At 37.8% G+C, this 27,149-nt stretch overlaps 1 protein-coding gene across 1 annotated transcript in view; it reads left to right on the top strand.

The window, feature by feature from the left end:
- LOC5576770 (arginine-glutamic acid dipeptide repeats protein) overlaps positions 1–27,149 on the top strand; it is a 198,595-nt gene that overhangs the window by 73,510 nt on the left and 97,936 nt on the right. Inside the window, exon 3 of the mRNA XM_001662807.2 lies at positions 1,314–1,359. The gene's annotated coding sequence lies outside the window, so the exon portion shown is untranslated. The remainder of the gene's footprint in view (positions 1–1,313; positions 1,360–27,149) is intronic.

Raw genomic sequence — 27,149 nt, 5'->3', positions numbered from 1 at the left:
TGGAAAAATATGAAGTTAGAGTAGTTCCATATTGAAGAACAAAGTCTCTTTGGACCCCAAATAGCAACTGCGCAACTTGGATAATGTCCAAGTTTATATATTTTGCTCATTAATAGTAGCAGAATGAGTTATCTGTTCGGTGGTGTTAAATAAATATGTCAAGTGGAATTGTACTACAAAATTATGATCATTTGTATGAGAAGGCTAATTTCAAACTTGAAACGTTTTTTTCCATATGGGACAGTAATGTCTTTCTGGGCAATGTGCACATGCTGAAACGCACGTTCAAGCAAAAGAAACCCCGACGAGCAGAAAGCAAACGTGCGATGATATGAAAGCTGACGAAAACCCTCCCGAAAAGTTTTTGTAATACACCGAGAAAATCATCATAATCTGCTGTATGAGGTGCACTCTTGGAATTCCTTCCGCTTCGTTCGCTTGTTGTGTCTGTGCACCCAACAGTGTACAGAAGAAGTCTCACCACCGTCGTAAAATGTGAGCTCTTGGTGTCTCTTTCCTCCTTGGAGGTGTACACTGAGAAAACTGAACTCATGACTGTTCTCAATTTTACTTGCCTAATTTCGACACAGGAATAAGTTTTGATTTACACAGATCTTGTCTTTCTTCTCAATAAATAAGAAAAATATTTGCCCAAAAAAAGAAGGTCTCAACCTGGACTCAAACCAAGGTCGTGGAGATAGGGAATCGCGTGTTCTATCCACACATCCATCAACGCTACGGATTCAACGTGTGATTGAAAGCCATTATAAGTTTTCATTCTTGGTGATAGTGATCTTTTTAGAAAAAATCTTGTGATTTGCATAAGAGCTCTCTTTTCACATATTTCAGAAACAATTCTAATGAAAATCTTAACAACTATTTATCTCAGTGCAATCATCCAAGATTGGCGGTGTGGGATGCTGTTGGTTAGGTATGACCTTCCAGGAGTGTGTACTGTGTACCGCCATAAACGCGGTTATGAAACTTTGACATAGCGACGTTACGGGTGCTGAAGTGTGGCTGTTTTGTATACGGGAGGATATGTTTACCACTCTCAAGAATGGAAATTGATCCCGAGGGTCGTCGGCGACTTGTTTTACGATTCCGAGAAGTCGGATTCCTGAATAAGTCAACGGCGGGTTTCATTTGTTTTGCGGCGGTGGCCATAAAACCGGTGGCGTTTATTGAAAAGATTGTGGGAATATTGTTTAATTTAATGCATTTGAATGTATTAATATAACTATATAGAATAAGATTTGGTTAGTTTGCTTGAACGTTTCATCTAATCTTTCTGTATTTTGTATCCTTTTCAGGCTGAACCCAGAGATCAAATTCCTTCGTCACATAATCTAGTAAAAGGTAAATACTGTTTGAGATAATCATTTGATCATAAAAGCAATACACATATAGCAGGGTGTCGAATATCTATACTGCGTGGATTGAAACACATTACTGACATATAAGTAATACGTACTTCAAAAAAGGATCAAGTTACTGTATTAGGGATAGCGTATTTAGGTACGGTATACTTCGTAGATGTGATACTAGCAATATTCATGATCCGTCTGATAATCTCACCCAGAGTGCCTAGAAATCACGAACATCGCTATTCATGGCCACGTCATACTGCAGTGTCCGGTCGATTTTGACAACATCGTGCCAACGAGTGTGGGACAATTTTCTCGTGAGATAGGTTTTTCAACTTTGCCACTGGGTTTTGCATGCTAGTTCGTTGTTTTGATTTTTGACTTTTTTTTTAATTTTTCACGATTTAGGGTGAAAGTTTGTATTTAATGTCATACATTTTCATGTATTGATTAAACTCCTGGAAGTATGGTGAGTTCATAATGTAAATTCTAAATTCAATCCCAAGTTACGGTAAAGATGGGATAGATAAAGTTTAACTCCCAAGCCTTGTCCCTGGCAGCAGTCTAGATGAGACTATAAAAAAACATGAATACTGCTAGTATACAATCTACGAAGTACGCCGTAACTACGCTAACGCTAAAATATGTTTTCAATTTAAAACAGTCCAAAAAGCTTGAAACCAATGTAAACATAACAGAATTGATTGATTTGCCGACAAAACTATATTTATTAAAAAAAAAAAATGATTTCTAACGATTTTTGCATTCAATCAATTGTTCAACTGAACCTGTCATGACAGTAATAATAAAGTTATAGACATATAAGATTAAAAAAAAATTTGGATCAGTCTGATGAGAATTTTGAAGACGAATTGCTTAACTTTATTTATTTTTCTGGGAAACTATCAGCACTACCCCGTTTAACGAACTGTCTGGCAAACCATTCAAAATTGTATCTGCCTGTGTGAAATGATTATTGGTAGAGTTGTTGGATTAAGTTCTACTGAGTCTTCTGGTAGAATTATTGGATAAATTTCGGGTAAAATTCGTAATGAATTTCTGACAAAAATTTGGATGATGGTCTTTGAGCAACCTCAAGCGATTTTCAAAACTTTTTGTACCTGGAATAATTTCCATTGAGTTTTTATGTCCGGAATATCTATCCTAATGCCTGGCGCAATCAATGAAGATTTCTTTATTAGAATTTCTCTAGGAATTGATGTAGGATTTTGTGAGAGTTTGTGGATTATTTTATGGTGATGTCCATCCGGAAAAAAGCCCGGAAATAATAAAGAGCTGCAAAAAATAAGGGAAATATCCGGGGATTTGGAGACCACATCGGGAAAATATGTATTTTTAGCAACAGGCTATCGGTTTGTTTCAATTTTGTTCTAGGATGTGCACGGCTGGCTGTCACTCGTACTTCAAACTTTCAGTGAGTTGGGTGAGAGATACTAAACGTTTAATATCCTTGGCAAGGTTCTTGGCGAGATGCTTGTTAGATTTCCATTTAGATTCATGATTTGTTTTAAAGATATCTTAGCTGGAATACTAAAGGGAAACTATAATTGATTAGTTTCTTGAATGTCCTTTCTGAAAAATCACTGAAATAATTATTAGTAGAATGCTAATAAGGTTTTTAGTGGATTCTAGAAAAGATCTTTGGCTGATTTCTTAGTAGATTCGTAAAAATTGGCAAAATCTTAGAAGATTCGTAGAGGGTGGAAAAAAGCTAAGCCAAAAAAAAAATTATGTTTTTTGGGAAATTTACTGATATCCTGGATAGATTCATTAGAAATTCCGTACTGTCTGGATTGTATTGAGTCCTTGAGGCCCAAGACAAGATTTTGTGTAAATTTCTACAATTTTCAGCAAATTATTCCAATCATCCCTAAAAATTTTCTTGTAAGTTCCTTCATAAAAGCATGACGAGATCTTTGATGGGTAAATAAATAGCGAGGTCCTTCAAGTATTCTTGGCCAGATTTTTGTTATGTTTTTGATCAAATTTTTGATAGATTGCTTGGAAGATGTAATCTTGGACTTATGGCTAAAATTTCAGTCAGTTTCATAAGAGAACAATAACATGTATTTGAAGACAAGATTTCTGTTGAAAAGATCTGTCGTAGGATCCAACATGAGTTATACCAGATTAAGAATTTCTACAGATACCAGCCATGGGCCATGTCTAACATAATTCCGAAGACATTCTTAGAAGGTTGGCTATTGAACTTTGCCCTATGTTGTATAGTCTAGATTCACAGAGCCAAAACTTGTTCATGTAATTACAATATATCTAAATTTCCTTCGAATTATAGGGGGTGGATGGTCTTTTAGATATTGCAACAGATGTTTTTAATCTTTTATCCAATATACTTTCGAAATTCAAACCTTTTGAAGCTCACAGTTTTTTTTAAATTGAGTTTAAAAATGATGAAAAATTTCGATCAAACCATCAAAATTTGTCCGTTTTATACCGTTTACGGACATTTATGGGCTTTTTTAATTTTTTGGGCATTTCTGGGAAAAAATCCGGGAATTCGAAAACTGATTTTGAATGGATACCCTGAAATTAGTGCAGGATTTCCCTGCAAAATTTGTGGAGAAGCTATGTGGACGTCATTCCATGGAATAGTGTCAATACCTCAAACGGAAATCCATGTTTAGCAGAAAAATATAGGAACATGTCAGAAACTCTTCAACATAATGCAATTTAAGCTGTCGAATACTGGACTTGCAGAAAAATTCGCCATGTTTTAATTTTCGGTTTCTGAATTTAACACCTTTATTGACCGCTTATCAGGAGTGGCTTATTTGTTTAAATATTTTTGACAAATATCGGTGCCCAGCTATAAAATGGAACGATTCGGACAGCAACTGGTTGCGTGCAATGCCTTGATGAAGCTTATTCAAACGACAAACGATAGATTGTAAGGTGAAAACAGTAATACGATGAACACCGGAATTGCAATAAACTGAACAGAATGGTTGTTGAACATTACACTAGGTTGCAACTTGAAGAAGGAAAGGTCGGATTAACAAGGGTGGATTTTCGGAACGATTCCCGATGAATTTCCGGAAGAATTTCAACGAAATTTATGTAAGTCTTAAAGGGAATTTCGGAAGAATTTTAGAAAAATTTCTGAGAGTATACGAAAGAGTCAAAGAGGGATGTTTGGAAGCATCTCAGAAAGATTTTCAGATGAATCTTTGTAGTAGAAAAATCTCAGGACTTCTGGAAGAATTATCGGAAAATAAGGTAAAGAATTCTAGCAGGATTTCAGGAAAAATCCCGAAGAGATTACAAGACAAATCCAGAAGGTTGTCCTAGAGAATCCTCGAAAGATATTCCGAAGAATATCAACAGAATTTTTAGAGGAATTCGAAAAAATTCACGCAAGATTAGGAGGCATCTCCGAAAAAAATCTCCGAAAGTTTTGTGGAAGCTGCCCACAAGGATTTCTTGAAGAGTCCCAGAATTTTTTGTTGGAAAAATCCTCGAAAGCCATCTTGAAAATTTCCAGCAGGATTTTCTGAAAAATCTTGTAGGCTAACTTGGGAATCTTGAGATGATCGTTAAAAATCTACGGGAACCCGCTAGAATTACGAAATAGCTCGCTATGAATCCACAGAATCTTGCCTAGAATTCTACGCATCTTGCTTATGATAAAGATAGATAGAAATTGACTTAAACTCAAGAGCTCGCTAGGAATTTCGATAGTCTCGCTTAGAATTACAAAATTCCGCTAACTCTCAAGTCACCAACAAAAGTTCTCAAAAGTCTGTTAGAACTTGCAAGACTTCCGTTATCAATCCCCAATTCCGATAGAAACCTATTCAGCATCCTTAAAATTCCAGAAATCTACAATATTCCAGTCCAACAAAATTAAAAGACGCTTTAGAAATCTTAAGAGTTTACTGGGAATTGCCAGAATTCGTCATATCGAACGTCATACAGAAGCTCCCTGAATGATTTTATCGATAAATTTCTTTCTGAAGTATTATCGGCTCTATCCGTTTTGAGGCAGCCTTTGTTTCTACTTTCTCGACGTTTCGGCGTATATTTCGTCTTTTTCTAGGGTTTATACGCTGAAACGTCGGATAAGTAGATGCAAAAGTCGTTTTAGCCGATAAAACTTCAGAAAGAAATTAGTCATCACAGTCGAAAGCACTCATCAAACTTTTATAAAAAAAAGTTTAGTTTAGGCTGTCCTCGCATTTGTCATGGTGACGCGATTCAACGACGTTTAGAAAAAGCTGATGGGTCACCAATTTCTCACACGTAAATTTCACAATGAAATGAGCAGTGTGCAGAAAAGGCGAAACGAAATTTAAGATTGAAGCTGTATTATATTGCTATTGGGTCAGTGCTTATGGTTTGTTTAAACGAACTGTTCCAAATCATAAGAAAAATGGTTTTATAAAGTGTATTACCTACCGATAGATTCAAGTGGGCTGGTCACACAGTGTGAAGGCCTGGGAAAAGATATTAAAACTCTAGTTGAGATACTTGTAGAGATAAATGATTTCATGCAACGTTGCGGACACAATTATTGATAAATTAAAATAAATAAAAACGTATGGGAGCCCTATCAGTTGGTGCTATTTGAGAAAATATCGATGAAGATGGGACTCTGGAATGCGGTAAGCATGAAGCTAACCTGCCGTTTCAATGATTGAAACAAAAGGTACAACTATATTGACAAAATTTACAAATTTCAATAGTATTCAAATATGTTGCCGAAAGCGGATCCATTTTGTTGCCAAAACCGGGGGGTGCCAAAAATGGAGCATGCAAAAAACGGAATCTCACTGTATATAATAAAATGTATTCTTTAGCTGCTATATCGATTTCTATGCAGTAACAAATAACTTCTCACTTTGTCGAACTCTGAAGCAGTTTTGCATTTGCAAATTTTTAATATTCACGTATAGGTGGCACTGTCCTGTATATGAAAACGAATAGAACAATAGCGCCATCTATGATTTGGTAGTGCTAGTTTTACGAGATGGTACCGAGTAATTAAAAAAATATTTTATTGAAGTTTCTAATTATTTGAAAATTTTACGCTACATTATTGACGTTACTGGTGAACTTTTGAGTGGCTTGGCAAGTGTTTCAATTCAAGCCTTCCATATTAGGATACGGTTCATGACACCTCCATTTTTAGAGCAGAAAATCCGACATCAAACGCTACATTGCACAGTGGTCCAGGAATCAGTTTTACGCGGAAAGATGTATTTTGAGCTTTAGAATGAAACATTAGACAAAAACGATCTTCTACAAAGTTGTTTGTATTAGTTAAGCCCTTTGTTTGATGTTATTGAAAATTAGGGTGGACCACATTTTCATAGAAATTGTGTAACTAACTTTCTTATTTGAAGAAATTATATTATATATGCTTCAGCAAAGTTGTAGACCATTCAATTTCAAGCAACTTTGCCAAAAAAAGTTTTTTTGTATCTCTTAAATTGACCGATTTAGAGCTTTTTTCCTTCGCTGACATAGGGTGGTCCGAACAAAACTGGTTTTCTGGCTCTAGAGTTTTCAATTCAAATTTCTCATCAAAGTAGTCTAAGAAACACTTTTAGAGCTTTGAAAAATGCGTAATTTGGTGAGTGAAGAAACTCGCTATCTCCTTCCGTTTAGGAGTTATTGTTGTTTTTCTCTCAAAAACATGTCTACTTTGATTGTGAATATCTCTAATTGGGGCAAACATAAAAAATATCTTTTGACGGCATTCAAAAGACAAAATAAAATTGTATATTATGTCAAAAAATTACAGATGTGTTATTTTTGTAACTCTAATAAAATGCCTTGAAAAACAAAGGATTTTAGGCAGAAAAACTTTAATAACTTTTGAACTAAAATAGATATCATCAATATTTTTGCATGAAAATTTGCGTTTTGTCAAGTTCTTAAAGTCGTTCATAGACCGCTTTGACGAGAAATCCGAAATAAGAAAGATAGGGCTCTAAAACTATTTTGAAGATTTTCATAGTATGTATGTCTTTATTATATTGTATTTTGGGCATGAAAATGAAATTTTAGACAAAAATGATCTTCTACAAAATTGTTTCTAAAAACGTAAGCTTGACACAGTATTCATTTGAAACTAGGGTGGTCCACAATATCACACATATCATATAATCAACTTTTTTATTTGCAAAAATACTGGTATATGCTCTTTGGCAAAGCGGTAGGACTTGAAATTTTGATCAACTTTGCCAAAAAAAGTTTTTCTGTAGCTCAAACTTTGACCAATCTAGAGCATTTTTTCCTAATCATCGCAGGGTGGTCCAACATAAATAAGTTTTTCAACTCTAGATTTTTTAATATTGTTCTCTCGTCAAAGTCGTCTATGAACGACTTTTAGAACTTACCAAAACGCAAATTTTCATGCAAAAAGATTGTTGATTTCTATTTTAGTTCAAAAGTTATTAAAGTTTTTGTGATAAAAAATATTTGACTTTCAAGACGTTTTATTAGAGTTACAAAAATAACACATCTGTAATTTTTTGACATAATATACAATTTTATTTTGTCTTTTGAATGCCGTCAAAAGATATTTTTTATGTTTGCCCCAATCAGAGATATACACAATCAGAGTAGGCATGTTTTTGAGAGAAAAACAACAATAACTCCTAAACGGAAGGAGATAGCGAGTTTCTTCACTCACCAAATTACGCATTTTTCAAAGCTCTAAAAGTGTTTCTTAGACTACTTTGATGAGAAATTTGAATTGAAAACTCTAGAGCCAGAAAACCAGTTTTGTTCGGACCACCCTATTTCATCGTAGGAAAAAAGCTCTAAATCGGTCAATTTAAGAGATACAAAAAAACTTTTTTTGGCAAAGTTGCTTGAAATTGAATGGTCTACAACTTTGCTGAAGCATGTATAATATAATTTCTACAAATAAGAAAGTTAGTTACACAATTTCTATGAAAATGTGTTCCACCCTAATTTTCAATAAAACCAAACAAAGGGCTCCACTAATACAAACAACTTTGTAGAAGATCGTTTTTGTCTAATGTTTCATTCTAAAGCTCAAAATGCATCTTTCCGCATAAAACTGATTCCTGGACCATAGTGCATTGTACGGCTCAACAAAAAAATCCCCAAAAGGATTAAATCATTCATCATAACTGTCGCAAATGTCATCGCACGGTTCCATTTTTTTTGTTTCGTTTCCAACCAACCGCCGGCAAAATCAACCACGTTCTACACAGTTTCATATTCGGTACAGTGTGTTGCCAATAAAACCGGAAACAATATCCCACGCCAGGCTATGTATAGTCGTCGGTGGTGAGCTGAGCGCTGCAACCCAGATAAAATCTCTTGTTTCGTTAATAATTCACTTCCGGCGATCAAAACCCAGTCAGGCACCCCATTAGTGCCGTTTATGACGTGTATAAACATCAGTCCGGTGGGGCCTTCCTTGGCCTTGTGGTAAAGTCCGTGGTTGCGAAGCAAAGTGTCTGGGTTCGAAACCCGATCGGCCCAGGTTCATATCGGAATGGAAATTTCTAACTTCCAAGGGCACAGAGTATCATCGTATCTGCCACACGATATACGAATGCGGAAATGGCAACTTAGACAAAGAAAGCTCTTAGAACACTAAACTTGAAAATGCAGAGCCCTCAGTGGGGACGTAATGCTAAGAAAAAAAGAAACATACATCAGACCGAGCGCATGCAACAAAATGTACCCTCACCCGAGGACAAGGATAACTCGAGAGAGCTCACCATATCAATATCCGTCCATCTGTGCACCGGGAAGTGGTAACTAACAAACCGAAAAAAAACAACGAATAAAAAATTATGTATCAAACCGTATCACACACGTCGACAAGCGCAAGCATGGGTCATAATATGTGCGACACAATTAAAACAATGTGACAAATTCGAGACACAATCAACACCGAAACACATTCCACCGAAGCGAGCCCGAAGATCCCTGCAGGCAATCAAAATCGCTTTTTGTCACCTTGGAGTTGGAGAGCATGGTTTCAACACATACACTACATATCCCTCTCGCCATATACCTACCGCCTCCGTAGAAAGTCCTGAGTTGAGCGGGCAACCGACTCCACATAGGAGTAATTTGGGTAAATCATGGTCAAAATTATTGTCTGACTCCTAATAATCTTCTTATGCCTGTGTTCGGGTCGGGTTTTGCGAGTGCGAAACAATATTCGTGTTTAGTCGAGGATGGATTGCCAACTGGTGAGCTCGTTCCATGTTTATGATAAAACATTTTTGTATTGACAACTTTACGTTTATGTAAATTTCCAAACAAACTATGGCTGGTTCGTCATTACAAGTGTCGACATAAACACTTATCCCAGTTTCATATAACTTTAGTACACACATTCCGACAAGGCTGGTAGCGAGTCACTTTTAAGTGACTTGGTCACTTTTTTGAGGCCAGTCACTTTAAAGTCTCTTTTTTGAAGCCATTTCAACTTAAGTCACTTTTTTCGACAAAAAGTCACTTTTTTCAACTACTTTGAGCTAATTTTTCGGGAGAAAATTTTGAATCGGCCTTCTTAATTTAGGCTAAGTTTTAAGTTAGCAGGGTGTCTACTACCTGAAACATCCCGGAAAACCTGGAATTATCAAGGAATTTTATTCAACCAAGAATTATCAGAAGATTTCGGCTATACGCAGGAAAAAAAACCTCGAACCAGTAATTATTATGGCAGAATATGTCCTTTTTGTAACACAACATTTCTTCAATAAAAAAAAATTTCGGCTGCGCCGCTGTTACAACTTGAGGTATTCAGTCAATTCACTTTAAGTTATTTTTAATATTCCGAATAACTTGTTTAAATAAGGTAGTGTGACTTAGGATTGCTAAAATGGGAAAGGCAAATACGATTCCCAGTTCTAGTTGGGTATCTTTCATGAGCATATGAAATAAATAATATTTGTAGGAAAAGATTAAAGCAAGTAAAAATAGTATATTTTCAGGTAAGAAGATCTTTTTTAAAGGCTTAGATACTATTTCAATGCATATCTCTAAAAAGTGTTTATTTTTAGTTAAGGTCTCTAAAGACATTATAATCAATATGGTATCTAAAGTCACTTTTTTGCCATAACCCTCTCTTTCCCATGGTAGCTCCAGAGCTCAATTATTTTGGACGAACTTGAGGCAAACCGAACCAGAGGAATACTATGCATTAGTTTCTACAGTCAACTCTCCATAACTCGATAATGCGACCCAAAGGACCATCGCAGTAGCCATGAAAACCAACTTTTACTGTGGTTCTTTAACTCGATATCGAGATACGAAATATCGAGTAAGGGAGAGTTAACAGTAGATTATGATTCTATACTTATCAGATTAATCCAAAAGTCAACTAACTTTTTGAATAGTAAAACTATTGGTAAGCAATCAGTTTACTATTGTAAAACAACCAACAAATTTTAAACTGATTTTGAAAAAAATAGACCTTTTGAAATATTGTTTTTTGAATGAATGAATTTTCTTTATTAGAGAGACTTTCAGCCCTTGGCTGGTTCGTCTCTTAGCTTGTTTTTTGAATTACTTTTTATAAAAACGCTTTTTCATAAAGAAACTGTCGATTAAAGTAGTCGGAAATAGATGGTTAATCTGCTTGCAATGAATTCTGGTGCAACATTCTAGAGGCTCCAGAGAAACCTTCAGAGACTATTACGTAACTATTTATCCAGAGATTCCTTCTGGAATACTTTCAAGAACTCCACCAGGAATGCCACCAGCAATTTTTCAATAGAAGCTCAGAGGAATTTCTTCTCAATTTTATACTAAAAAATTTAGAGCATTCCTACGCTACTACCTCCAGTAATTTTCATAGAGATTACTCTGAAGAAAAAAATCTCAGTATTTCCTCCAGATAACTGATTCTTTCACAGATTTCTTCAATCGACATTTTTTCAAGAAACCCTACAATAATTCCTACGCTTTTTTCATTTAATCCAGGCATTTTTATAAGGATTCTCTCAAAAACTCATCCATAATTACTCTCCGGAATTTCTAAAAACTTACTTAAGGTACTTATTGGATAAAATCTTTTCCAAGAATTGCTCGATGAATTGCATCTGGGATTCCTCATTAGATTCCTCTAGAAATTTCTCCAGCATTTCTTTAAAATATTATTACTGCGGCTCAAACACTTCACTGATATTTTTTTCAAATACAGTTTCCAGACTTGCATAGATTCTTTAAAATTTCATTCAAGGTTCCACACTAGTTAATACTACAGCAATTATTACAGTTATTGCTCCGACCATTGATGGATTAATATGCTTTTATTATCATAGCAATTTATCAAGAAATATATTCATCAAGAATTCGAGAGATCTTTCAGTAATCCTCGTAGGTATTTATCATTATAACTCACACAAGTTTCATCAGAAATTACACTAGGATTTTTTTTAGAAATTCTCCGTGGATTTTTCAAAATTTTTCACAAAAAATATGAAATTGTTTTAAGTTTAAGTTTTTTTTCGTTCGTGGTTTTTCTTAAAAAAAAAAAATAAAACAGATTGAATACATGAAGGTATATAAACTTAGAAAAATTACATAAAAAGTTCTTAAAAATCACAAAACAAACTCCTGAAAAGGTCTTCGAAGTAATAATAAATTTACGGCAAAACGAAAAGTTACTTGTCGTAATTCCACGAGGAAGTCTTAGAATGTGAATACCTTCCATTAAACTTATTGATGGAAAATTCGGCGTTTAAAGGACGCGGTTTAAGCAGTATTCCAAACAAATTCGATCTTTTGTCATCATTTTTCATTTGAAATATCGATTAATGCATAAAAATATTGACCTTATTAGGTAGAAAAGCTGGAGTTTAAATGGAAATGTGAAATGACAAAAATTTTAATTTTACAAATGTCCCAAATTCTTATTAAAGTTTACAATATAAAATAATTTGGTAATATAAAAGACAAAAAATTTTGAAAATATTGAAAATCTACTAAAAAATAATCCTTTTTAGTAGATTTTCAGATTTCAGACGTAAATATAAACTACCCTGTTTGAAAAAATTTTAGGTGATATCTTGTAAATTTGGAAGCACAATAAAAATGTCTCAACTAGAACTACTACCTGCAGAAGATAATCTGGAATATTCCCTATCATAATTGATGTTGATCGTAAAACAGTATACTAGAATTGAAATAAAATCGATTACGGCTTGCTTTTCAAGTTACTTTTAGTCACTTTTTCGAGAATAGAAAGTCACTTTTTAGTCACTTATTTCTCAAATTTGGTCACTAAAATAACTTTTTTCGGTATCAATTCTTGCTACCAGCCCTGCACATTCCTTTCTTTTTCGTCATTACGTGGTGATTGTGGAGATCCAGAGGTCTTTCGTTCTCTAGAAACAACAATCATTACATACTAACATTCCTTTCCCATAGTTAGGACTTAGCCGGCGCCGTTATTGATCAATGATATGAGAGCTACTGAAATGTGTACTTCGATAGTAAGCGGAAAGTCCCATCTCTTATTCATTCGGATTGAAGTGCAATTCTCACCAGTTCCGATCAATCACTGAGTAGCAACCATTGAAATGTACAGTCACTATGTGCTATGCTATGCTTTTCTGGGTGGATACAGGTTAATCGAAAGTCCGTAAAGTCTCAGTGTACGGCTAGCACCATTCATAAAAAAAGATTTTTTTTCAGAGAAATTTTAAACAAATCGTGATTTTTGAACATATACCAGTGCTAACGGAATAAAAATTCCTATTTTTTTAAATTTCAAATTCTGGCCACAAATTTGTCCTTGTGATTCCCCTGTGACGACGAGCGAAACAGCGAGCGAAAGGGGACGAAACCTTAATTGAAAGCGATGTTTATTGAGCCATATGCTCACTTTACCCGCATTTGATAGCTTGCCCTGCTTTTCATCCGTACCGACCGACTCCAACTTCGACATCGACCCTCTCGTCGAGTTTTCTTGGATGACTGGTGGTAACCTCTCTTTTTCAGCTTTTCTACCCTTGTGTTACATCAGTAGGTACCTATATCGATTCATAGTGACCGTGTGCTAAAAGCAATACCGTCGTGGCTACTAAAACACCCAGTGGGTGCTGTTCCGAGTGGAATCACACGAAAATAAAATCAATTTTCCGGACAACCGTTCGACCAACCGTAGAGGAGAACCTCGGCTGGTGCCAATTCCCTCGTCGGTTTCGGTTGCTTTCTTCGCCCGATGAAGAGCCTTTCTCGGTGCAACAAGGTTTGGCAAAATTAGCTCTTTAGATTATTTGGTTTAGTCGCCATATCGAGATGAGCTTCTTCGTTCAAGTCATGCCCCAAGTCAAGTCAGGTCAGACGGAGCTCTTGGAAATCAGGATGTGCGATAACGTTTTTTAGAGATCTTAATTCATGCCTTGTTTTTTGTTTGGTTTTGAGATACTGAAATGCTTAACATATTGAGGTACAATAATAAGACCAAACCCAGAAATTATAAAACAAGATTTCACTTCTTCAATCACGAACAGAATTATTCACAAAATTGAATTTTCACTTTCAATTCAATAAAAACCATTCTCCCATTTAGGAACTTTGATGGCTTCTCAGCGTAGTGTTCTTATTAGCACTTCCACAGTTATTAACTGAGAGCTTTCTTTGCCAAATGACCATTTTTGCATGTGTAAATCGTGTGGCAGGCACGAAGATACTCTATGCCCTGGGAATCGAGAAAATTTCCGTTACGAAAAGATCCTCGACCGGCGGGATTCGAACCCACGACCCTCAGCATGGTCATGCTCAATAGCTGCGCGTTTACCGCTACGGCTATATGGGCCCAAGAAAAAATGGTCCATATCGCCAATTATATAAACAAAAACATGTTACTTTTGTTAACTGTCCTTAAATTTTCCCGAAAAAAACAGCGCTCCTTTGATATTTCAATCTTTTAAAATACGTGAATGTTTAGTAGTTTGACTCTAAGCACTCTCATTTGGAGTTTGAATAGCCTTTTAGTTTTACACATAAATTTGGTTTGAGATTTGATTGGTTTCATAAGGATTACAAGAATAATTTCTTCCCCATGACTCTTCACTGCCCTATAGAAAATATCTGAATGTATATCAAGATTGAACAAAATGGCTTTTTTGGTCAAGTCGATAAGATTATGAAAAAGTTTTTTTTTTAATGAAACCTAGACAGTTTTCTCGCAGATTCCAGAACGGCATTTATAAATTAAGCTTTATTAAGGAATAATTCTGACATACAGGCTTTGTTCTCTCCCTGAGAATAATTCTCGAAAAATCTCGAGCAGGATTTTCACGAGACTTAGGGCACATAATCATTATTGAATATCTGAACAGTTGCTGAGTAGGTCTTCCCAACCCTGCCTTTAGACGGGGTACACTTTGGAATTTTGTGTATTTTTTCGTAGCTCTGAAATCAAAATGATTTTATTTCTGACTTAAACCTTGGCTCATACCATTCATATGAGCAAAGTTTTTTTATGACTTAAGTTTTTATTATTACCAAAAATCAGTAGTCAGAAAAGGCTTCAAGAAAAAATGGCAAAGGATATGGATGTTCAAAAATCCATCCTGAGCATCCTGAGATTTATCTATGGTTTCCCCCAATATTTCACCAAAAGATAACTCCAGCAGATTCTTCCAATTATTTCTCGAATAATTGGTCGGTGTTCCGACAGACCAGAGTAGATTATATTTTGGCGTTCTATAAATACGTTAAGGACTCCAGCAATTCTGATTTTAACGATGTTATTTCAATTACAGGTGTATCATCAAATAGATAGGCTTCATCATAAAAGCAAATAATGCAAATATTTTGATACTTCGAATGCTTGGGGTACGTTTTTCTGAAACCATTAAAAACACGCTTGGTTGGAACACCGACCAATTTTTTAAGTAAATTTTCCACAAATTCTTCAGGAAATACAAGGAAATTGCTTGCATAAATGCTTTCATGTTTCCAAAGTTCTTAGGGAATTTCTGAACCTTTGGAATAATTCATGGAGGTATCTTTTGAAAAACAACAATTTTGAACGAAAACCCTGAGGAAGTCTGAAAATGAATTTATGGAAAAGTCTCATGAATATTCCGCCGGGATAAATTCATCACGGCTTTCCAAAAGATTTCTGGTAGAATCTCTCCAAAAATTCCTAGAGGATTCTCTGCATTATTTCTTAGATATATTGTTGGTTTATTGCCTGAAAAAGTCCCGAAAGAAAATCCTGGAAAATTCTAAACAAATGCGTTCACTGAATACGCCAACAATTTTCCAGGACAATTTCCTCATGATTCTCAAGTAATGTTGTCAAGTTTTGTTTCCATTTTTCTTTCTGAAATACTATCACAAATTTTACAAAGAATTCAAGCATAAATTCTTCAATTATTTCAATGGTTTTAAACTTGGATAATTCGTGTTAAAATTTTCTCAGAAAACAGTAATATTTTTAATTACCATGAAATTTTTGCATATATTCTTCAAGCAATTCAAAAAAAAACACCTCATGCGCAGTCCACAAGTTACGTAACGCTCGAGGTGGTTGGAGGAGGGGTTAAGCCCAGGGGTTATTCAGCTCACTTTAGTAAATCCCTCTAAAATTTCTTCTAGGAATTCTTTCAGCAGTTCAATGATTTCAGTAATTTCTTCATGGATTGCTCGAAAAAATCACCAAAGATTTCATCCAGAATTTTTTCCTGGAATTCTTTCGGTATCGGTATCGGTTATCTTCCACTGATTATTTCAGCTGATATATCAAATATTCATACAGGAGTTCTTTCTGAAAAACCAACGAGGGTTCCAGCGTTTTGAAGAAATTTTGAAGTTTAGGGAATTTTGCAGTAAATCAAGAAAATTTCAAATGATTGCTTTCACTCTCTTCCAAGGTATCCTCCAGCAGTCGAACGTTGATTTTTTAACGAATTTTCCGTTAGATTCCTCCAAAAAATCCTCAGAATTTCGTTCACAATTTTGTCCTGGCACACTCTTCATAAACTCCTCAAAAGATTGCCTCTAGAAATTGTCCAGGAAATTTTTCCACTGGTTTACTTCAATTGTTCCTTCAGGAAATTTTTCTTCAGGAATTCGTCTCGGAAAAATCAATATTATTATTGCAAGGTTTTTGAAGGAATACTTTTGTGTATTTTTCCATTAAATCCTGAAACAATTCTATTCAAAGTTCCAATATACGGTAATTGTAATACACTCGTAAGTTAAGTTCAAAAAACGAACTTAACTCTGTAATCCAGAACCATTTCACCAAGACTGCATGGAAAAGCTCGCTGTTGATTAAACATGCACATCAAAGGGCGACAAAGATTTCATGACTGTATTCTGTAGAGGACTAATCAAACATTGTCTAGAAAAGAAACAAAAAATATCAAACATTGTCTAGAAAAGAAACCAAGTATCTAAAATTTCTTAATTGAAAATTCACAAACGTGCAGAAAACAGTGATGAAAATTTGTCAAACTCACCATCGGGTTTGAAAGCAAAAAATCCTTCATCCTTATCAAAAACTAATAAATAGATTCTAGCAAAAAAAATAGAATCTAATGGATATGGAATTGAATATTCGATCAATTTGAAAAAGGAGGACATTTTCAGCCCAAAGGAGGACGGGAGGACAATTGATCAAAAAGGAGGACATGTCCTCCCAAAGGATACCATCTGGTAAGCCTACCCAGGAGGAACTACTGAAAGTATTCCTGGAGCAATCTTTGGAGGAATTCCTGAAAAAACCATAGGAGACAATCCAGGAGCAATCCTTGAAGATATTCCTTAAGTAATTCATAGGAATATTTCTCAAGGAATTCCTGGAGGTATTCTTGCAAGAATCCCTGGAGGTATTGCTGGAGGAAGCTCTGGAGGCATTCCTGGAGAAATCCTTGGAATTATTCTTGGAGGAATGCTTTGAGGTGGTCCTGGAGGAATCTCTGAAGGTATTCTTGGAGAAATTTCTGGAGGAATCCATGGAGGTATTCCTCGAGGAAGTCTTGGAGGTATTCCTGGAGGAATTTTAGGAGGCATTTCTTGAGGTTTTCCTGGAGGAAGTCTTGGAGGTATTCCTGGAGGAATTTCTGGAGGCTGGTTCAAAAAATACCCCATGTGAGCCCTACCGGAACCGAATTTCTAACACCTGGATGGAGGGGGTGGGCCATTTTGCATAAAGACGTTTCGCATAAGGACGTTTCGCATACGGACATTTGGCATAATGGATATTTGATATAATGAGAATTATATGCCTTCTTTAAAATGCTACCTGCTCTTTTATGAAACTGGTTTATGCGAAACGTCCATTATGCGAAACGTCCGTATGCGAAACGTCTTTATGCGAAATAGGTTACCCCCCCTGGATGGATGGATATTCAATACAATATGAAAAATCATAAATTTCGAGTCGTCAGAATACTCTGGTACCGAAAAGTCGATAAGTGTCCCATATGAGTCCTACCGGATCCGATATCGGAACATCCGACATGGTCTTGTCTTATCATTGATAAATGGCACCATGTCTATTTACTTACAAATAAAAAAATCATAAACTTTAAGCCGTCGAACGGTACCAATAGATGTAAAATTCCCTAAGTATCCCCTTGGGTTCCCTATTGGAACCTGTACCAGATGACGATGTGGTCACAATGGTCCAATATGATCCTAAGCTGCTCAGGATAGTATCTTTATATCTAGGGGTCCATCATCTTCTTCTTCTTTCTGGCGTTACGTCCCCACTGGGACAGAGCCTGCTTCTCAGCTTAGTGTTCTTATGAGCACTTCCACAGTTATTATCTGAGAGCTTACTATGCCAATGACCATTTTTGCATGCGTATATCGTGTGGTACTTTATGCCCTGGAAAGTCGAGAACATTTCCAACCAGAAAAGATCCTCGACCGGTGGGATTCGAACCCACGACCCTCTGGGCTCCACAGGGGCCATCATATAATGATTCGATCGATGTTTTAGAGTGATTAAATGTATTTATTATTGAGCATACTGTTTTGGCTGCCTTAGGTAACCCACGCGACTTTGGCCCTATTTTAAAACTAAGCCAGTTTTCAAAGTCATTCAATTTTTTTTTTCAACAACGAAATTATGCATTGGCATCTAAGCTGAGAATCACTGTGGAAGCAGTAAGAGTTAATGCAAATAATAAAAATACGCTTTTCCCTACACCTGTTAACCAAAGCGAATCTGCGCCGTAAATAACCTTCCCCCCGATTAATATGAAATTCGCATTCACGATATGCGACCTGCATACATTCCCGCTGAATGACTAGATCAAACACCAAATGAAATCACATCGATTGATGTGCGTTCATCTATGATTTATTTTTACAAAATTTTGCTGAAAGTTTAAGAATTTTGAGAATTGTTGTAAACCTTTCTAGTTTTCTATAAACTAATTTCCGAAATTTGTCAAACTTTACTGAGAATGGTTAATTTAAATTAGCTACCATTTCATCGGTCTTAGATCGCGATTTAATTCATTATGGTTCATAGAATTAGCTTAGAAAATTGGAAAACTCAATGTTGAAATAAATTGCAATCGCAAACCCTTACATTGCAACATCTGAAAGGGACCCCAGCACAAACAGTGAAGGATAATTTCGATGATGTTGCGGTTCATTGGTGGAGGTGGGCAAGCAATGTAAAATCCACTATCGAGAAAGGTTGGTGTTGTAGGTACTTCGTTCTTCAGGTTAGTCATTCAGCACGAATCCGTTCCAAAAAACGATGAAAAAAACGCTACCGAATAAATAGTACAAAGAGCCAACACTAAAATAGATTGACACCGGTTTTCGGGTTTCGTGTTGTACACCGATATGAGTGTACGTTAGGGTGCGGCTTATATTTCGAATGTTCTCAAAAGCAAAAAATCTTGTGCTCACAAATCACATTAAAAGAGAAACTTTAAAACCAAAAAAAGATTTAGACGTGGCGCAAGCGACTTGTAGGTGAATTTCAGCATCATTCTTTTCAAAATTTTATTTATAAACATTTTGTAGAACATATTTTTTTTTCTCAAATCAAAACTGGTTCCAAATTTTTCCTAATTGTGCTAAAAACAATCATTTTTATTACTATAACTTCATGAATACTAAACCGATTCGAAATATGTTTACATGCTTTTAAAGGTAATCTAGTTGTTTTGTGTGAAGTGTGAATTAAGCCCATAGTTAAAGAAATCCTTTTTTCACTCTTTTTTAGTTATTCAACTTTTAAAATTTCAGCAGTTTAACTCTAATACTAAAGCTGAAACTGGTTGTTCTTGTACATAAATCTATTAAAAACCATGCTAACCATACTTAGCAAAAATGCTAATTCAATGTATTACTAGTGATCCCGGCAAACTTCGTTTTGCCATCAAGTAGGTTGTTGTAAAACGTCATGTAATATTTCAAATAAAATGACACATAAGTCTTCTTTAGTTTTATAGATTATTTCGGAAAGTTTCTCAAACTTTTACCTCGCAAGATCACGTCGCACCTTTTGTCGAGTGCTACAGTGAAAAACTTACATCAATCCGTTCATCCATTCTCAAGCCATTTCGTGACATACTAACACCACTCCATTTTTATTTATTTAGATTAAAGTATTTTTACATAAAAAATATATAGTCGAAAAGTGTGACTCGTAGTTGTAACTTTTTAATTTAATGTTGAAGAGAAAGATGCTCAAAGTTTCAAAATGGATTAAAAACTAACAAAGTTATGTAAGCAAGCGACTTCTTTAAACCTTAATATTTTTGGCACAAACTTGAGCAAACGAGTATCTGGATTCGAAACCGTTCGAAAAAAAAATGCCGCACTCTATTGTAGGTACATACAACACCATAAGCGAAAAAAAGGACATTCTTCGGGTTGAAAAGTGCCACCCAAAATCCGGGCGCGACCGTCTGTAAGGCACGATGGCAATAAAATGTTTTCCGTTGAATGAAGGAACCCGAAAACAATTGCAGCCCGAAAATGTTGAGCTCTTTTTGTTTCGTTCTCTCTCTCTCGTTTTGATGTTATCGGGATCCCCGAAATGAAGTTGACTTTCAGAGCGGTCCTTTGGGCTATTCACATGTAATGAAGTGACGACGATGGAGCAAATTGATGGTTTCTGTTTTGTGAGGGCAATGGTAATGCGGAAAGTGGTATTCCGTCCTTCTGACATCAGCTAGAGTGAGGAGGTGCGTTCTGAGCGTCTGTACACCAGGAGGTGCGGCTCAAACAGCGTCTGTTCTGGTATCCAGCGGCTGAGTACGAAACGCTGTATCACGTCAGCTACACCTAAGATGGCAGTCCCATCAACGTGATGTAGGTAGCGCGACCCCGGTAAGGTAGCATACCGAATTCATTATCCACCACGAAAAATGGAGAAAGAAGAAGAAACGAACGTTATTTTCGGCAACCGACCTGGCAACGAAATAAGGACTATGATTGGAAACTCGGTACCTGGAACGTCAGGACCTTAAATGAACCTGGACGAGTGAGCCTTTTGGCTCGTGAATTGCGAAAAGTTGGCGTGTGCGTGGCTGCTATTCAGGAAGTGCGTTGGCTAAGATCTGGAGAACGTGAATTCAGAGCGGTAGATCCCGTCGCTAACACCGCTTTCAAATACAACATCTATTACAGCGGTGGCGATAAAGCTGAACACGGAGTCGGTTTCATAGTGATCGGGAAGCAGATGAAGCGCGTTATTAGGTGGAGGCCGATCAACGAGCGGATCTGCGTATTGAGGATTCGGGGCAAGTTCTTCAACTACAGCCTGATCAACGTATATGCACCGACTAACGACAAACCCGATGACGTGAAGGACGCGTTTTACGAATGTCTAGACAAGACCTATGGAGAATGCCCAAAACACGACGTGAAAATTGTCATCGGCGACGCTAATGCGCAGGTCGGAAAAGAGGACTTCTTCCGCCCTATCATTGGTAAAGAGAGCCTTCACTCTGTTACCAACGACAACGGCCTACGTTTAGTGAACTTTGCTGCCACCAGGGGGATGGCCATCAGTAGCACTTACTTTGCACGCAAGGATATCCGCAAGCACACTTGGCAACACCCAAATGGCGAACTTTGCAACCAAATCGACCATGTTCTGGTAGACGGCCGACATTTTTCCGACGTCATCGATGTTAGAACTTTCAGGGGTCCTAATATCGACTCAGACCACTATCTCGTTGTAAGCAAAATTCGAGCGCGATTATCAACCGTCTCGAGTTCTAGAAATCGACAATCGTTGCGTTTCAATATCCAACGCCTGTCAGCAGATGGTGTAGCAGCGGACTACCATCAAAAGCTCGACGAGCGGATTAGCGAAATCGACGAAAGCGTCAACCTCAGCGATCTGTGGGAGTCAGTCCACGGAGCAGTGAGCACAGTAGCGCGAGAAGTGGTAGGTACTGCTCAACGAAGACCAAGGAACGGTTGGTTCGACGAGGAGTGCCAGAGAATGACGAACGAGAAGAACATGGCTAGAAGCCGGATGCTGGTGTCTGGTACCCGTCAGAGCAGAGAGCGGTACAAGGAAGCAAGGGCAGCTGAAAAACGGATCCATCGCAGAAAGAAAAAGGAGCATGAAGAGGCAGTAATTGCTCAGGCGCAAGGAGCTATGGAAGAGAACAACATGCGACGGTTCTACGAGTCCGTAAATGGTGTGCGGAGAAAAACAGCGCCGTCTCCCGCCATGTGCAACGACCGCGAAGGAAACTTGCTGACGGATAAGACAATGGTGGCCGCCAGGTGGAAAGAGTACTTTGAGTCATTGTTGAATGGAAATAATGGAAGTGGATCTGGTAGCAGAATTCAAATCGATGACGATGGACAGGCTGTGGAACCTCCAACGCTAGATGAGGTAAAAAAAGCTATCAATGGGCTGAAGAACAACAAGGCTGCTGGGAAGGACGAGCTCCCGGCCGAACTTCTCAAACATGGAAGCGAGCAGCTGCACGAACTCCTTCACCGTATCATATCGAGGATATGGGAGGAAGAACAAATGCCTACTAGTTGGTTGGAAGGTCTCATTTCCCCTTTGTACAAGAAAGGGCATCGACTGGAGTGCGCCAATTACCGAGGGATAACACTCCTTAATTCGGCGTACAAAATCATGTCTGGAGTTCTGTTCAACAGATTGAGACCGTATGAGGAGTCCTTTGTCGGCGAATACCAAGCTGGTTTTCGAGAGGGCCGATCAACGACGGATCAAATGTTTACCCTGCGTCAAATCCTAGATAAATTCCGGGAGTACAACTTGCAGACTCATCATCTGTTTGTAGATTTCAAAGCAGCGTACGATTCAGTGAAGAGAAACGAGTTGTGGCAAATTATGTCCGAACATGGCTTTCCGGCGAAGCTGATTAGACTGATTCGTGCAACGCTTGATGGATCAAAATCAAGTGTGCGGGTGGTGGACGAGATTTCATCATCGTTCGTAACCTTAGATGGATTGAAACAGGGTGACGCTCTTTCTAACTTGCTGTTTAACATAGCGCTCGAAGGTGCTATCAGGAGAGCCGGTGTGCAGAGAAGCGGTACCATTATCACACGTTCTCATATGCTCCTTGGCTTCGCGGACGATATCGACATCATCGGGATTGACCGTCGGGCAGTGGAAGAGGTGTTCGTGCCTTTCAAGAGGGAGACAGCGAGAATCGGGCTCACGATCAACACCACAAAAACGAAGTACATGATAGCTGGTGGTCAACGTGGGTCCGGACGTGTTAGTGGTAGCGAAATGGTGCTAGGTGGTGATAAGTTTGAAGTGGTGGAAGAATTTGTGTATCTTGGAACACTAGTGACATGCGATAATGATGTTACCCGCGAGGTGAAAAGACGTATTGCAGCTGCGAGTCTGGCTTTCTACGGGCTCCGTAACCAGCTGAAGTCCCGTAGCCTGCAAACGAAAACAAAACTCGCGTTATACAAGACACTGATCCTTCCGGTTGTCCTTTATGGCCATGAATCATGGACATTGAAGGAAGTCGACCGGAGAGCTTTCGGGGTGTTTGAACGTAAAGTGCTGCGAACAATACTCGGCGGTAAACTAGAAAACGGCATCTGGTGGCGTCGCATGAATCACGAGTTGTACCAAGTGTATAAAGAGGTGGATATTGTCAAGCGCATAAAATACGGCAGGCTGCGTTGGGCTGGTCACGTTGCCCGTATGCCGGAAGAACGACAAGCAAAGATAATATTCAACAGAGAACCCGGACGAGGCCGCCGACTTCGTGGTAGGCCGCGCACACGATGGCTTTTTGCGGTTGAGGAGGACTTAAGGGCACTTAACGTTCAGGGCGACTGGAAGCGATTGGCCCAGGACCGAGCCCAGTGGAGAAGACTCATCCATTCGGCGCAGATTCATCGTAGCGAATTGTAGCCCATCAAGTATCAAGTATCAAGTAAGGTATTGAATGTCGAGTGTGTTGGGCTATAAACAAACCAAAAAGTTTTCCGGTTCAAGGCATAAATGTCAGTATTTGTTGAATAAGCTGAATGTTTTTCACGAACATAAACAGATATGTGATTATGTCTAAATCTTTCCAGATTTATTATTAACAGTACATGGTTTTATCAGAGAAGAGATTTTACAATAAGTGATCATTGATAGGTTTCATCACAGACCTTATTTATGTCCTATTGCTTAACAATTTATTGATTCATCGTTCTGTAATACGTGTTACACGGTGTTCAGTAAGTTCGGATACACTTTCAAAATTTGTTAAAAAAAATGAAAACATGTTTTTTTTATTTTTTGGAATTATGTTATTGAAAGCTATGTTTACAAGGAACGTTTACAACATTTCTCTTGGAATGACCCCCCCCTTTGTACTCCTTAACGAGCTTCAAACGTTTCTCGAACGCGTCGCAAGCGGCACGCACGGACTGCATGGGCATTTCGTCCCAGATTTTGAGAATTACCGTCTTGAAATGGTCCAAAGTGCTGACCTTGTATTCGTTCAGCTTCGCCATCATATAGGACCAAACAAAAAAGTCGAGAGGATTCAAGTCCGGGGAGCTGGGAGGCCACAAAGTTTTGTCCAGAAAGTTGGTTAAATTGTCCCGACACCAGGCTTGAACCACATTTGCCGTATGGGCTGGTGCACCGTCCTGCTGGAACACGTAGTGCTCATCGCCGTAGAGGCTTCGGAGACTGGGGGCAACAACCTTTTCCAAAACCTCAGTTTTGTAGTACGCCGCGTTGATTTTGACGTTTTTTTTTCAATAAACACCAAGGGTAGCTTACCACGTTTGCATACTGCCCCCCAAACCATCACCGACGCGGCACTTTGGAACCGAGGGATGTTTATATTGGATTCAGGAATGCTGTCCCTCGATGGCGCCCACACCCGGTCATTTTGCACATTGTGCGGCTGCTGCAGCACGAACAGTTTCTCGTCCGAAAAAACAAACTCCTGACCAGCGTGCCGAGAGAGGATCCTCTTAGCTCGATCCAACCGCTTTTTGCTGGTAGCCTCCGAAACGCCATGGACCTTACGTTTTTTGTAAGGCCTGAAACCAAGGTCCTTGATGAGTATGGTGTGAGCGGTTCCAATGGAAACGTTGAGATCTGCAGCCGTTTTCCGGATTGAGCGGTTCTTTTTGCGTCGAATTCGCTCCCTCACGATCTTGGTGACCCGTGGCGTCCTCGCTGAACGCGGCCGACCGGATCTCGCACGGTCATTGGTCGAGGACGTCTCCCGGTATCGCCTGATGGTCGTGTAGACAAAGTTCCGCTTGACCCCATGCGATTTCAGCAGCCGGAATATATCGCCGGGTCGCTCACCGTTCAAAAAACGCTTAATTACGAAGTCCCGATACTCTTTCATCGCGCGTAACAAACGAACAACAACTAACAGAATGTCAACACCGCGCACATTCGGTAGCGTATGAATGAAGCTAAAGCTGACACCAATACCAATGCAGAATATGTACATGGCGCATACCTACGCAATGATGAAAACTTGTATTCGAACTTATTGAACACCGTGTAGAGCGAATAAACGTGTATGTATTCTATAAAGGAAAAACCTTTCAATCCAAGTCCCACGAAACTTCTAATGTTTTTATGAGTAACTTGAAAAGTTCTATCCACTAGTCCATTTGCAACGATTATTGCCCCAAATGACACTTTCCGCAACTTTATGCTTCTGTTCTACCAGACCGATGTGTAATTTTATCCTGACTCGGATCGGATTTATACGTGCACAGTAGGGGAGTTTGGAATAGAGTGGCATCATGGGATTAGATTTTGTAGTAAACTTGTTATCAAAGTATCGGAAGATGTATAATACAGTATGTTCAAGAAGTAACGTGATTTCGGGTCAAATTTTTCATTTTTTTTTCAGCATCATGCAATGGTTTTGACATGTTATCAATAACAACGACCTAAATACTGAAATATAGAGGATACGTTTAACATCATGGGCCCATGTTCAACTATTATCTATCGAAAGTTATGTTAGTATCTGAATAAATATAAAAAAATGGTTTAAAATATATTGAGCTTCCATCAAAAATCTTATATGGAATAGGACTCTGCAAATAATTTGCTCAATTTCTAGTCCAGGGTGGCTAAACAACTCGCTAGAGCTCCAGGTAAAATCCGTCAAAACCCTTGAGAGGAAGGTTAAATTCGTAATGTCTACATGGCAATCTAAATTCAATCTCTACAAAAGTCCTAGTTATAAAAACAAATGTATGAGAATATGTCAAAGTATGCTATACGAAAAACAATGGTCTTGTTTATCTGTATTTTCTTCAGACTTATTCGACCACAATTCTTCGAAAGGGCGTAACCAGACCCGGATTTCAGGGAGAGACGGAGGATACCAGAAATCCAGTTGGATGCCTACTTAAGAACGGTACAGAGATCTCTAGACTAGATCGTTCCATAACCATCATAGAAAGTTGTATATTGTTAGTGGGATTGTGTGTATTACGTTTGATCAACTTTCAATATTATCTCAGTAAGGCATGGGCCTGGAATTGAACCCATGATCATCTGGTAATCAGAAGCCCCTCCCGTAAAAATATCTCAAAGAACGAATCAAGAATACTAAAATACTCAGCGCGTGTTTCTTATTTCTTTAGTAAAAACGAAATCTTTGAATGCTTCTGGAAGGAATCCTGAAGTTTCTTTAAAACACTAAAAGAGTTGTGAGATTTATGTAAATAATCTCAAATGGATTTTGTTAAAGATCACGCAAGTAATTTTTTGAAGATCTAGGGAAGAATCTACAAAGGATTCTTCTTCTTTCTTCTTTCTGGCGTTACGTCCCAACTGGGACAAAGCCTGCTTCTCAGATTAGTGGATCGACAAAGGAGATCACTAGATAATTGTTAATGATGAACCAGCCTCGGGCTGAATTTCCCCATAATAGAGAGTCAATTAATTAATTAACTATCTAATTAAAACTTTGAACCTCTAAAGATTTTGTGAGTGATTTTCTAATAATCTCAAGAGACAAGAACATACCAATGATTGAACAACTATGTCTCTAGGAATCTGTCACTGATCTTCCGTAAAATTCGTTAAGGGCTGCAGGTTATCCTACAGAAGATCTGATGAGAGTTCCAAAAATGTTATTAAAAGATGGAATGTTCAAAGATCCAGCCAAGAATTCGACAAAATTCGCGGAGAACTACCAACCTCATATATCGTCGGATAAAATGTAGCATTACATAATTTTCGGGCGTATTGTAGATTTTCGCTAGTGTTGGACGATACCTCTACTTTGTATACAGTTGTCCCGAAAGTTTAAGAATACTAAGGTCCACTTCCTCTTTCCGTTTATGTTGTCTGCG

Source organism: Aedes aegypti, chromosome 2, assembly GCF_002204515.2.
Source record: "Aedes aegypti strain LVP_AGWG chromosome 2, AaegL5.0 Primary Assembly, whole genome shotgun sequence".
In the NCBI taxonomy this organism is placed as follows: domain Eukaryota; kingdom Metazoa; phylum Arthropoda; class Insecta; order Diptera; family Culicidae; genus Aedes; species Aedes aegypti.
Note: the sequence above shows the minus strand (reverse complement) of the source record. Positions and strands in the feature narration are given on the sequence as shown.